Here is a 12827-nt window from a genome sequence, read left to right on the forward strand (position 1 = left end):
GTCTTTCTTGAACCCCCACCAAAGAGAGTACTTGTAGTACGGACATTTAAGTACTACAAGTATCTTGATCACAAGTTCGTTTGGGAGGCAGTTCCTTGGTGGATTCCAAAGAATCCTAAATCTCCTGTGATATAGCTTCCCTCATGAAAGGAGGGAAGAGGTCTCTGTAGCCTTTGAACAGTTCAAAAGAGCTGTTCCAGAAGGATGTCCAGGTATGGCTCCTCAGCTTCTTCCCCAGTGCTAAGATGAACCACCCCAAATACATGGAAATCCAGCAGTTCAGAGCACAGGCAGGTTTCAAGTGGCCTTTTAAAGCTTTCATTTCAGAGTTGCTTCTCTCTCTCTAAATGCATCACTGGTTCTATTAGCCCCAGCGTTGAAAATTTCAACTTGTTTCCACAAATGACAGCAAAAGGCTCTATCAAAAGTGATAGTTTTTTTAGTTCATCAAATCTCTATTCACTGCAAAAACATTATTGTCCTTGTGGTTTGTGCTTTATGATTGCTTTTATGAAGACAGTGAAAAGGCAAAAAATATAGGTGGAAACTCAAATTGACTTTATATCGCTCACATTTACCATCTTCAAAAATAGCATGCTAGATTAATGCACTCCTGATTTTAAGGTACCTTTTTTTTTTTTAAATTGGTCTTCTCTACACATAATAATTCTGTCAGACAACGGGCTATGGAAGAAAACACTGTATGTGATTTATTCCTGGGGGCTTTGAAGGATAAAAATACTATTTTTATACTAATGTGTCTGAAATATCAGATGAAATATGGTTATAATATGCAAAAGTGTCTTTCAGTTATAGATTTTTTTTTTCTTTCAATGTGTTTGTTGTAGGATCTAAGGGAGGAATGTGTAAAGTTGAAAACGAGAGTGTTTGATTTGGAACAACAGAATCGAACGTTAAGCATCCTGTTCCAACAGCAGATCAGACCAACCTCTGATCTGCTCCTCCAGGTATGTGCTTATGTGGAAAACAATCCTTGCTTCTGAAAAGCTACTGACAAAAAGTTACTTTAGTGCAAAAGTTTCCAGTATCTCCATGGGCAAGGAATCATACACTGGAACCCAGATTCTTTCCCTTCTCAAGGCATGTCATTAAAATTGAGCCTCTGTTAAATTTGTCTGACTTTTGAAAGCTGTGTTTAGATAAAGAAAGACATCAACAAATAATAAACAGGTAAAAGGTACCATCAGAGGTGTCCTCTAGTAAACTAAGTGAAACTGTGGAATGGAGTCGGGAAATAATTGATTACTTTGGGGTCTTGTATTAGTGATCTTGCATTCTGTGATAAGCAAGGACGAGTTTTATGTAATTTCTTTCTTTATTCAGTGTACTTTATGTACTTTATTCAAGTACATTTCTTTATTTCATTCTCTCTAATCAAAAATTCTGCTGTGTTTTTTTTTTTCCTTTCATATCTGTCTCCGTACAGAATTCCTCCTCACACACAATTCTTCCTATATTCTGCCTCAGTGTTTTCAGGTTCTCCTTGTCTAAAAGTTGTCACTGAACTCCTTCTTGACTTTCCTTCATAACACGCACAGTTGTGGTAAGTCAAGCCATTGGAATCATTTTGGATGATGTCCCTGACAAAGCACCAGAGAACATACCTGACTTCAGGGAGACACTAAATTGGCAAAGGGAGCTGGGAGGGTGATCTTTGCTCTGTCCTGGGGTTTTTTAAATCCTGTTAATGTGTATATTTGCTCAAATAAGCTCCCATGAGCCTTGCTTAGAGCCCTTTTTAGGCTAATATACCAAAGGGTAGGTAAGGTTTCACAGTGACAACGTATGAAAAATAAACCCCAGCTGCCTGGCCTTGTTGCCTGAGCAAGAGAGAGGAGACAGAGGTATCCTCTAACCTCTACTGCCCTGCACTGTAACCACTAAATGCATGGTGCCAAGGAATTGAAAACTAAATAAAAATTAAGTTTCTATGTCAAACTAGCCACATTGGAAGTGCTGAAAAGCCTCATAGAGACAGTAGCCGCCATATTGGGTGATGCATATGCAGAACTTTTCCATTGCCATTGGAGGTTCTACAGGACAACACTGTTCCTGATGGCTGGGCCAGTGCTGCTCATTTACCCTCTGAACTTTGGCATGAACATCTTTCCTTGACTCCTCAGGGAAATAACAAGAAATTGCCATTCATTTCATTGAAAGAAAGATGCTCAATAAAGCCCAACATCAAAAGTATAATTTTTCCCCCAAATTAAAATAAAGCAGGTCTCTCAATTGTATCATAGATCTCATCTCCTAAATTAATCTCCCCTCTGCTTTATCTGTTAAAACATAATTCATAATTTAGGACTCAAAAATTATGCAGAAAAAAATTGTCTATCTCTATTCTCTTTCCTGGTTCCAACCACAAGAAGTGTTTGTCAGAGAGAGTCTTGCCTCTGTTAAAAAGTTGTATTTCTTTTGTTCTCTTATATCAAGATCCAATATTATAATTCCTTTCAACAGCTGTTGTATGTTCATGAATTTTTTCCATTTTGCTTGGTTTAACTTCAGGCTTTTCTGGAACAATGTTTAAGGATCCGTAGTCCCTGTTTATGAATCATGATGGCTTATTTCCATAATAAACACATGTGCCATAGATATTTAAACTTTTTCATTGGCTGTCACAAATTTCTGAAATCCATATCCAAATGGCAGGAAATGGTGTGTACGCTAACAATAGAACTCAGTGTTTATTCACTGGGTATTTTCAGCCAACACACTTTATATTCCTCCCCAAATAGTCTTCTCTTCCAGGAGCCCTTCTAATTTAAATAACATTTCTGAAAGATGGGCTGTTAATAGTTCTTTAAAGAAAAATGGTAGAAAGTGGGCTGCCTGTCCTCTACCATCTACAGCTCACAGTCACAGAGAGATGGAGTTGCTGGCTTTTTAGGGGGTCTGTTAATTATGTGGCTTGTGATTTTTTTATTTTCTGGTGGCACAAATACATACTGTGGAGTACTGGCTAAAGCGAAAGCAATCTATGCTTGCTTCGCACCTATGGAAGCTTTATAGTTATTTGTTGAATGGAGTAATGAATAAATGATACAAATTTATTCTGCAAGTTGGTAGTTATTTTGCATACACGTAAGGGAAGTTTATGCCCTCTCTTCTTCTGAACTTTTTCTGTCTTGTGTGCATGCTTTGGTAGTACTCAGTTGTGCTCATCCAGCCCAGACTATTTGAGGGTGTGGCTGTCAGGTGCAGCCAGTCTACCAGTATACCTGCTCCCAAATATTATTGAACTTACAGCATCTGACCATAGACTGGAGATTCAGTACCATAGATTTCTAAGTAGTTTTCTGCTTATCTTAGATACCTTATCTTATCTTAGGTGTCATCTGCTGAATACAGCCTAACGATTATCTACAATCTGGAGTGCCCTCTTGAAGAGAAATATAGAAAGAAGAGTGTTGAACCCACTGTGATTTTAGGAGATAGCTTGTGAAAAGTCGAAAAGAAAATAATTTATAAGAACCAGTCTTTGTCCCTTAAAAATAGTAAGGAGTTACATGGATATTATTTAGTGCCCCCCTTTTTTTTTTTTGCTTTTTTCCCCTTTTTTTGTATAGGAGAAACAAAAAAGCATTGTTCTATGGATTAGTTGATGAAGTCTGGGAAATTCACAAAGGGAACCAGATCCATGCTGAGAAAAATAATAATAATAATAATAATAATAATAATAATGTCTAACCTGAAAATGAAAACCAAGAATGGCAGTAATCTTTTGTGGCAATTCCAGTTTCTAGAGTGGTATCTCTGGGACTGGGGGTGGTAACAAATCAGAGTAACAAGGCCCTTTGTATTAAAATCAGTGATCTGTGCTAAATTCCAAAGAATTGAGAGGTTAGTATAGCAAGTAAAATCCCAAAGGAATGTTCTTAATGGAACCCGAATCTCTAATTAACCTTATTTGAATCTACTGGCCAGATTAGCCAACGCTCACCATTTCTTCTTATGAATCATGTCAAACAAGACTAAATTCATCAAATATTGGCAACTAATAGAGTTCTCCGCTAAGTTTACTTTCTTCTCTTACCAGTTGGGTTGAATGCTTACCGTAAAGGAGCCATCTTTGTAACTCATTATGTTTCTGCAAGTAGTATTTATGGTGATTATATCATTTTTAACTACTATATAAACCGATAAAATGCGATACCCAAAGAATTGTTTATATAAAACAAAGTTCAGTGCTTCAAAACCATCTATAAAGGCGAGTCACTAAATAAATGTTTATGAGCAAATGAAATATAGGTACCTAACTAAAAAAATTGTGGGAGCTGGAGAATTATATTAAACATAGAGGCATTCTGCATGCAAATTGTTTCCCAAGTGATTTGAAGTTCTTGTTACACTGTTAAGAAAATACAAAACAAAGACATATGCATAAACAATGCATAAAGCATGTGTTTGATGCCCCTCCCCCACCCAAAAAAGCCAAACAAAACAGACTCTAATAATAGGATCCCTAGGCAAAGAAGTAGACTTGACCCTATCAACAGTTGTTATTTAAAAATGCATAGTGTTTCCCACGTATCAGATACTTTCCTACAGCCTTTAAGGAGCTCACCAATTTCATCTCCATTACAATCCGATGAGGCAGGCAGTATCCTTGCATCCATTTTTACAAATGGGGACACTCAGGCACGAAGTCCCCCAGCTGGTAATTGATCGAGTGGGAATCAAAACCAGTGATCCGGCTCAGGTCCCTCCCTTCCACCTCCCTTCTCAGCTCCCTCTGCAGGGAACACAAATGAGGATAAGGAACATTTTTCTGATTCTGTATTCTGACATTTTGATTAACCGAGCCACTTGTGATCAAGTCAGATCAGAGGGCTTCTGCAGTGAAATCTCAACAAGAAGACTACTGTATTTACACAGTTCTGAAAGCCTCTTGATTTGTGGCATCCATGATTTTCCCCTCTCCTGTGGGTTCTGCTTTGGTTTTGTTTTAGACACCTCTGTCATCATTATTCTCATAAAACATAATTCTCTCTCTCTCTTTTTTTTTTTTGCCAAACACAGTTTTTTGTTTTTTCTTTTCCTTCTCATCTGATATTTCAAAGGGTCCTATACCCACATCCTTAGGCCAAGATAGAAAGAAAAGAATGTTATAGTGTAGATTATTCACATAAACAGTTGGGAATCTGACAGCTTAGAACCAAAATGTAAACATTTGCTGTCACTTCTTAGAGTGCTCTTTTTTTTTTTTCTTTTCTTCCTCTTCTTTTTTTTTTTTTTTTTTGCTTGCTAGTGTTTTGTTTTATGGTATTATTTCATATGAGATGAGAAGACTTAAACATTCTACTGTACTTCTGATTGATTCTTTTCTTCCCTCAATCTTTATGTTCACAGCATAAATCTATTCTTGAGACTGACTTAGCAGGATACTACACAATACACTCCCTTCTCCCCACCTATCCACAAGCTGCAAATCTGCATCTCTGAGACTTAACCAGTGCCGCCATCTTTCAGGGGCCTTCCAGGGTCGGGGCAGTTCTCCTGGAACTTTACTGATACTCCTAGAGTATTGATGACCCATCCCACACAGTTCAGCAGGCCATGGTTCTCTATGGAATTCTGGAATCTTAGTCTCTCGTGGCAGGGATGGTGGAGATCATGCAGTGCAACTGTGGGAACTGGGAATTCCATGTTTCATTTCACTTAATTTATGATTAATCTCTGTGAGGGCAAGAACTCTGCGGAATGTTGCATTTTACCTCCCACTGATGTTATTATCACTGCTCATAATATGTATTCATTGTATATTATTGATGGTTCAACAATTATGTACATTTTTATGGAATAGAGTTTTTAGCGGGACAAAATTTTGTTTTTGGTATATGGCAATCTCATTGCCCTTATTATTTTTTCTTCCAGACTTATTAAGATATAATTGCTGTAACATTGTATAGGTTTAAAGTGTATAATAGAATATTTGATATATGTAATTATTATGAAATAATCACCACAATAAGTTAACAGCCAACACTTCACATACTTGGAATTTTTTTTTTCTTGTGATGAGAACATTTAAGGTCTACTTACTTAGCAGCTTTCTAATACACAGTATAGTGTTGTCAACTCTACTCACCATGCTGTACATTATATATCCAGGATTTATTTATAACTGGAAGGTTTGAACACCTTCACCAGTTTCCCCCACACTGCCATTCTCAACTTGGGGCAACCACTAATCTCTTCTCTGTTTCTATGAGTTCTGTTTTATTAGACACCTCACATAAATAAGATAATACAGTATTTGTCTTTTTCTATTGTAGCATAATGCCCTCAACGTCCATCCATGTTATCACAAATGCCTGGATTTTTTTTTTTTTGTGACTGAGTAATAAATATTCCATATGTCACACCTTGTCCATTCATGTACCAGTGGATTGTGTGCATAAGTGTGTATGCATGTTTATCACATTTTTAAATTCATTCACTTATTAATGAACACTTAATTGATTAATTAATACTGAAATGAACATGAGCTGAATTAGTTAATTAATACTGAAATGAACATGAGCGTGCAGATACCTCCTTGAGATAATGATTTTGTTTCCTTTGCATATATGCCCAGAAGTGGTTGAATCATATGGTTGTTTTATGTTTAACATTTTAAGGAATGTCCATGCTATTTCCATAAAGGCTGTCACAATTTACACTCCTTCCAACAGTACCTTCTCATCAGCACTTGTTATTTCTTTAGATAATACTCATTCTAACAGGCGTCAGATGATATCCTGTGGTTTTGATTTGCATGTCACTAGTGATTAATGATATCAAGAAGCTTTCCAAATACCTGTTGGGTATTTGAATATTTTCTTTGGAAAAATGTCTGTTCGAGTTCTTTACCCATTTTTAAATGGGGTTATTTGATTCTTGGCCATTGGGTTGTATGAGTTTGCTATCTCTGTATTCTAGATATTAACCCCTTAGCAGGAGTTTGGTTTGCAAATGTTTGCTTCCATTCCATAAGTTGTCTTTTCTTTTTGTTGATCATTTGTTTTGCTGTGAAGAATCATTTTAGGTTGATATAGTTTCACTTGTTCCTTTTTGATTTTGTTGCTTGTGCTTTAGGTTTCATATCCAACAAATCATGCCCCAGATCAGTTTAAAAGAGGTTATTCACAGTCTTTGCTCCTAGGATTTTAATGGTTCCGGGTCTTACGTTTAAACCTTAACCCATTTCAGGTTAATTTTGTACGTGGTATCAAATAGTTTTTTTGTTTCATTCTTTTGAATGTTAATATTCAATTTTCTCAGCACCATTTATTAAAGACTGTATTTTCTCCAGTGAGTGTTCTTCACTCCTTTGACTATCCTTAGTTGACCATATGTACATGGGGATTTTAGGGGGTGGTCTCTCAATTTTGTTCCATTAGTCTGTATGTTTTTATGCCAATATCATTTTATACTGACTACTATGACTTTGTAATATATTTGAAATCTGGAATTGTGTTGCCTTCAGCTTTGTTCTTTTTTCTCAAGATTATTTTAGCTATCTGGAGTCCTTTGTGGTTCTAAACTAACTTAGGATTTTTTTTTTTCTATTTCTGTAAAAAAAAGGTCATTGAAATCTTGGTAGAGATTTTATTGAATCTCTACATGGTTTAGGTTAATAAGGACATTTTAACAAAATTAGCTTCTCCAGCGCAAGAACACAAGATATTTTTCCATTTATTTGTGTTTCCTTCAATTTCTTTCATTAGTGTTTAGTATTTTCCAGTGTAGAAATTTTCATCTCCTTGGTTAGATCCATTCCTAAGTATTTTATTGGTTTTATGCTATTGTTAATGGGATTATTTTATTTATTTATTTTTCAGATAATTCATTATTAGTGTATAGAAATGTTACTAACTTTTTTTATGTTGATTTTGTATCCTGCTACTTTGCTGAATTCATTGATTAAATCTAACTGTTTTTTGGTGGAGTTTTTAGGATTTTCTATATGTAAAATCACATCATCTGCAATTAGAGGCTGTTTTACTTTGTTCTTTCTGATTCTTATGGTTTTCATTTCTTTTTCTTGTCTGAATGCTCTGGTTAGACTCCCTGTACACTGTTGAATAAGAGTGGTGAGGGTGGGCACACTTCTCTTGTGCTTAATCTTAGGGAAAAAAAAATTGTCATTAAGTATGACGTTAGCTTTAAGCCTGTCATATGTTGTTGCCTTTATTATGTAGAGGTATATTCCTTCTACACCCAATTTGTTGAGAGTTTTATTATGAAAGAACATGAAATTTTATCAAGTGTTTTTTCTGTCCCTACTGAGATGATCATATAATTTTATCTTTTATTTTATTAATGTGATGTAGCACTTTTATTGATTCTCATATGCTGAGTCATTCTTGCATTTCAGGGATCAATCCCAGCTGGTCATGGAGTATGATCTGTTTTATGTGCTGTTGGATTATTTTGCAAGTATTTTATTGAGAATTTTTGCACCAACGTTCATAGGGGACATTGCCTACTGTTTTCTTTTCTGGTACTGCCCTTATCTATCTTTGATATCTTGGTAATCTAGCTTCGTAAAATGATTTGGGGAGTGGTTCGGTACTCTCCCAATTTTTTTGGAAGAGTTTGGGAAGAATTGGCATTAATTCTTTAAGTGTTCAGTAAAATTCACCAGCAAAACCTCTGGTCCTAGGCTTTTCTTTGTTGGGAGATTTTGGACTATTGATTCAATTTCTATTCATTACTGGTCTTTTCAGATTTTCCATTCATGATTCAATTGTAGTAGGTTTCATATTTCTCAACATTTTTCCCTGTTTTTTTTAATAGGTTGTCCAATTTATTGACATATAATCGTTCATAGTAATTGGTATATAATCGTTCATAATAATCTCTTATGATCCTTAGTATTTCTGTGTTATAATTTGTAATGTCTCCTCTTTCATTTGCAATTTGTTTGATTTGGGTCCTCTATCTTTTTTTTTTTTTTCATGGTTAGTCCAGGTAAATGTTTATCAATTTTATCTTTTCAAAGAACCATCTTAGTTGTGTTAATCTTTTGTATTGTTTTCCTATTCTCTATTTCATTTATTTCTGTTCTAATCTTAATCATTTCCTTCCTTCTGCTTTTTGGGCTCGGTCTCTTTTTTTTTTTTTTTTTTTTTTTTTTTTTTAATTTTTCCTTTCTTTTTTTTTTTTGGCTTGTTTTTTTTTTTTTTTTTTTTTTTTTTAGTTCCTTGAGATTTAAAGTTAGATTATTTATTTGAGATTGTTCTTTTTCCTTGATGTATGTGTTCATCACTGTAAAATTTCCTCTTGGAACTGCTTTTGTGGTGCCCTATAAGTTTTGATATGTTGTATTTTCATTTGTGTTCATCTCAAGATACCTTTTTAGTTTATCTTTTGAGTTCTCCTTTGATCCATTGGTTGTTCAGGAGTATATTGTTTTATTTTCATGTAGTTGTGAATTTCTAGTTCTCTTCCTGTTACTGATTTTTAGTTTCATATTAATGTGGTCAGAAAAAAAAATCTTGAATGATTTCAATATTCTTAAATTTGCTAAGATTTGTTTTGTTGCCTCACATTTGATCTATCCTAGAAAATGTTCCCCATGTGCTTAAGAATAGTGTATATCCCGCTATTGTTGGATGGAATATTCTATGTGTGTTAGGCCCATTTTGTCCCTAGTGTTGTACAAATCTGCTATTTCTTTATTGATTCTCTGTATGTATGATCTATGTATTGTTGAGAATGGAGTATAGAAGTTCTCTAATATTGTACGCTATCTCTGCCTTCAGTTCTGATAATATGTTTTTTACATATTTGGGTGTTTTAATGCTGGGTGTATAATATTTACAGTTACTATATATTCTTGATGGATTAACCCCTTTATAATTATATAATGCCCTTATTTATCTCTTTTGACCATTTTTAGCTTAAAGTTTACTTTGTCTTATATAAATATAGCTACTCCTGCTTTTTTTTTTTTTTCTGGTTTGCCATATTTAAAATATCTTTTTCTATCTCTTTACTCTCAGTCTATGTGTGTCTTTAAAACCAAAGTAAGTCTTTTGTAGGCAACATATTATTGGATTTTTTTTTAAGAAAATCCATTCACCTATTCTAAGTTTTTTAATTAAAGAATTTAATCCATTCATGTTTAAAGTAATTATTAATATCCAGGGACTTCCTCTTGCCATTTTGTTGTTTTCTGATTTTGTAGATACTTTGTTCCTTGCTTCTTATCTTGCTGTCATCTTTTGTGATTTGTTGATTTCTTGTAACAATATGCTTTCCTCCTTTATGATCTTTTGTGTAATTGCTATAGGTTTTTCCTTTGTGGTTAACATGAGGCTTATATGAAATATTTTGTATTTATAATATCCTATTGTAAGCTGATAACAACTTAACTTGGGTAGCAAAGAGAAGCTTTATACTTTCTCTTCTCCCCCTCACATTTTAGGTTATTGATGTTACAGTTTCCTTAGTTTTATATTGTATATTCAATAATAAATTGTTGTCCTTACGGTTATTTTCAATGCATTTTCTTTTACTTTAAAACCAGAGTTGTGAGTGAATTATGCACCACCACTACAATATTAGAATCTGTCTCTGACTTTATATTTATCATTACCAGTGAATTTTATACATATAGTTATATGTTTTTACAATGTTAATTAGCATAGCTTTATTTCCACATAAAGAACACCTTTTAGCATTTCTTGTAAGATAGGTTTAGTGGCAATGAACTTCCTCAACTTTTGTTTATTAAGGAAAGTCTTTATCTCCTTCATTTCTGAAGGTTGGCTCTAATAGGTTTAAGTCTTTCTTTCAATATATTTAATATATCATGCTATTTTTCCTCTTAATTTGCAAACTTTCTATTGAGAAATTCATCCATGGTTGTGTGGAGCTCCCAGGCATGTGACATGTCACTCTTCTCTTGCTATTTCCAAAATTATCTGTTTGTCTTTGACTTGAAAAGTTAATTATTATGCGTCTCAGTGTAGCCTTTTCATGTCCAACCTATTCAGGATTTTTTGGTCTTATGAATTTGGTTATCCATTTCTCTACCTAGGTTTGGGAAGTTTTCAACCATTTTTGCTTTGAACATATGGTTTTTTTTCTCCTTGTATTCTCTTCTGGAATTCTCATAATGTATATATTGTTATTAGCCCTGTAAGTGCTATAGGCTTTCTTCATCCTTTTTCTTTCTTTTTTTTCTTTTTGCTTCAATGATTGGATAATTTCACATAATCTATTTTCCAGTTTACTAATTTTTCTTCTACTTGGTTGAGTCTGTTGTTGAAGCTTTATTGAATTCCTCAGTTATTGCATTATTCAGCTTTATAATTTCTGGGTTTTTTTTTTAATGGTTTCTTCTTTGTTGAACTTCTCATTTTGTTTATTTATTGTATCCCTAATTTTCTGTAGTTGACTGTGTGTTCTTGTAGTTTACTAAACTTCCTTAAGAGGGTAATTCTGAATTATTTGTCAGCTTATAGATCTTTATTTCTTCAGGGATAGTTATTAAAGCTTAAGTAGTTTCTTTTTGTGCTGTCCTATTTACCTGATTATGGACCTTGATGTCTTTCATTAATGTCTGTACATTTGAGTGAGTGGTCTCATTCTCCAGACTTTACAGGTTTGCTTTGGCAGAGACAGTTCTTAACTAGTCAGCTTATCTTAAGTTTCAGAATAGGTCAGCTGGTAGCATTCTTGGAAAAGCGGGGCTTGCTATTGGGGTGTCTATTTGGGTTAGGCGCTGTTCTAGATCCTAGATGGGGGGTGCCACTGGCTAGGAACAGTTGGATAGGACTGCTGGCTTGGTTACCTTCCAAAATGCAGCTGTATGTTGGGCTCTACGGTGGCCCATATTTGCTGGTCAGGCTTTCTAATTGGGTTGGAGTGGAGGCTATATACAGCAGTTGAGGAAGCCTGTGAATATGCTTCTGTGGCTGGGAAAGTTGTTATACCATGTTGGTTGTGACCCAGAATCAGGAAGAGCTAACCACTGAGCTCCCTGGTCAGACAGGATCATCAGCTCTGCTGATGGGCAGAGCTGCTGGCTGGGTTCTCTGAGTGCCACCACAAAGCATGGCTCTACAGTGGGCCATGCAGCCCCCAGTGCTCTGGTTATACTTCCTGGTGGTGAGACAGAGGGCTGTACACAGCAGTAGGTGGGGTCATGAGCCCACTTCCTTGTCTGGCTGGTGCAGCAAAACAGGTTTCAAGGTTGGCATAACTCACTGACCAAGGACCCAAATGAGGCATAACTGTACACCAAGTTCTCTGGCCAGATGAAGCCACCAGCTGGGTTCTGCAGATGGTAAGAGCTGCTGGCTGACCTCTCTGCTCAAATGCCATTATAAGTGGGATTGTATGATGGGCTACACAGCTTCCCAGGTGCTCTGGTAGGTTTACTGATCAGGTGGAGCTGGAAGCTACAGTGGTAATTAGGGCTACAAATTTCCTTGCCTGGCTGGGTGAGGTAGCAGAACAGGCCCAGAGGCCAGCACAGCTCATTGTTTGGGGACGAAAATCAGGCAGAACTATATACTGAGTTCCCTGGCCTGATGGGGTCACTATCTTTGTCTCTGTGGATAGGCAAAGCCACCAGCTGGGATCTCAGGCACCACTGCAAGGGGCAACTTGGACTGCCCAGATCCAAGCATTGGTGGCTGTAGGACATGCCCCTCTTTTCTGTCTCGATCTCGTCTCCAGTGCTCAAGCTCCACAGATTCCTGCAGTCTCCATGGGATGAGACCCAAGTGAACTTCCCAGGAAGAGACCCACAATGCTAGGCAGCCTACATATCCACCTCAGACTCCTTTTCTCCCAGTGGAGAA

At 35.8% G+C, this 12827-nt stretch overlaps 1 protein-coding gene across 3 annotated transcripts in view; it reads left to right on the forward strand.

The window, feature by feature from the left end:
• Positions 1–871: 871 nt before the first annotated feature.
• The window catches only part of NCKAP5 (NCK associated protein 5), a 182512-nt gene continuing 170556 nt past the window's right edge, over positions 872–12827 (forward strand). For all 3 annotated transcript variants that reach the window (XM_032856184.1, XM_032856186.1, XM_032856185.1), the window contains exon 1: positions 872–968. The gene's annotated coding sequence lies outside the window, so the exon portion shown is untranslated. The remainder of the gene's footprint in view (positions 969–12827) is intronic.

This window comes from Lontra canadensis, unplaced genomic scaffold (genome assembly GCF_010015895.1).
Source record: "Lontra canadensis isolate GAN:19392208 unplaced genomic scaffold, GSC_riverotter_1.0 scaffold11, whole genome shotgun sequence".
Taxonomy (NCBI): Eukaryota; Metazoa; Chordata; class Mammalia; order Carnivora; family Mustelidae; genus Lontra; species Lontra canadensis.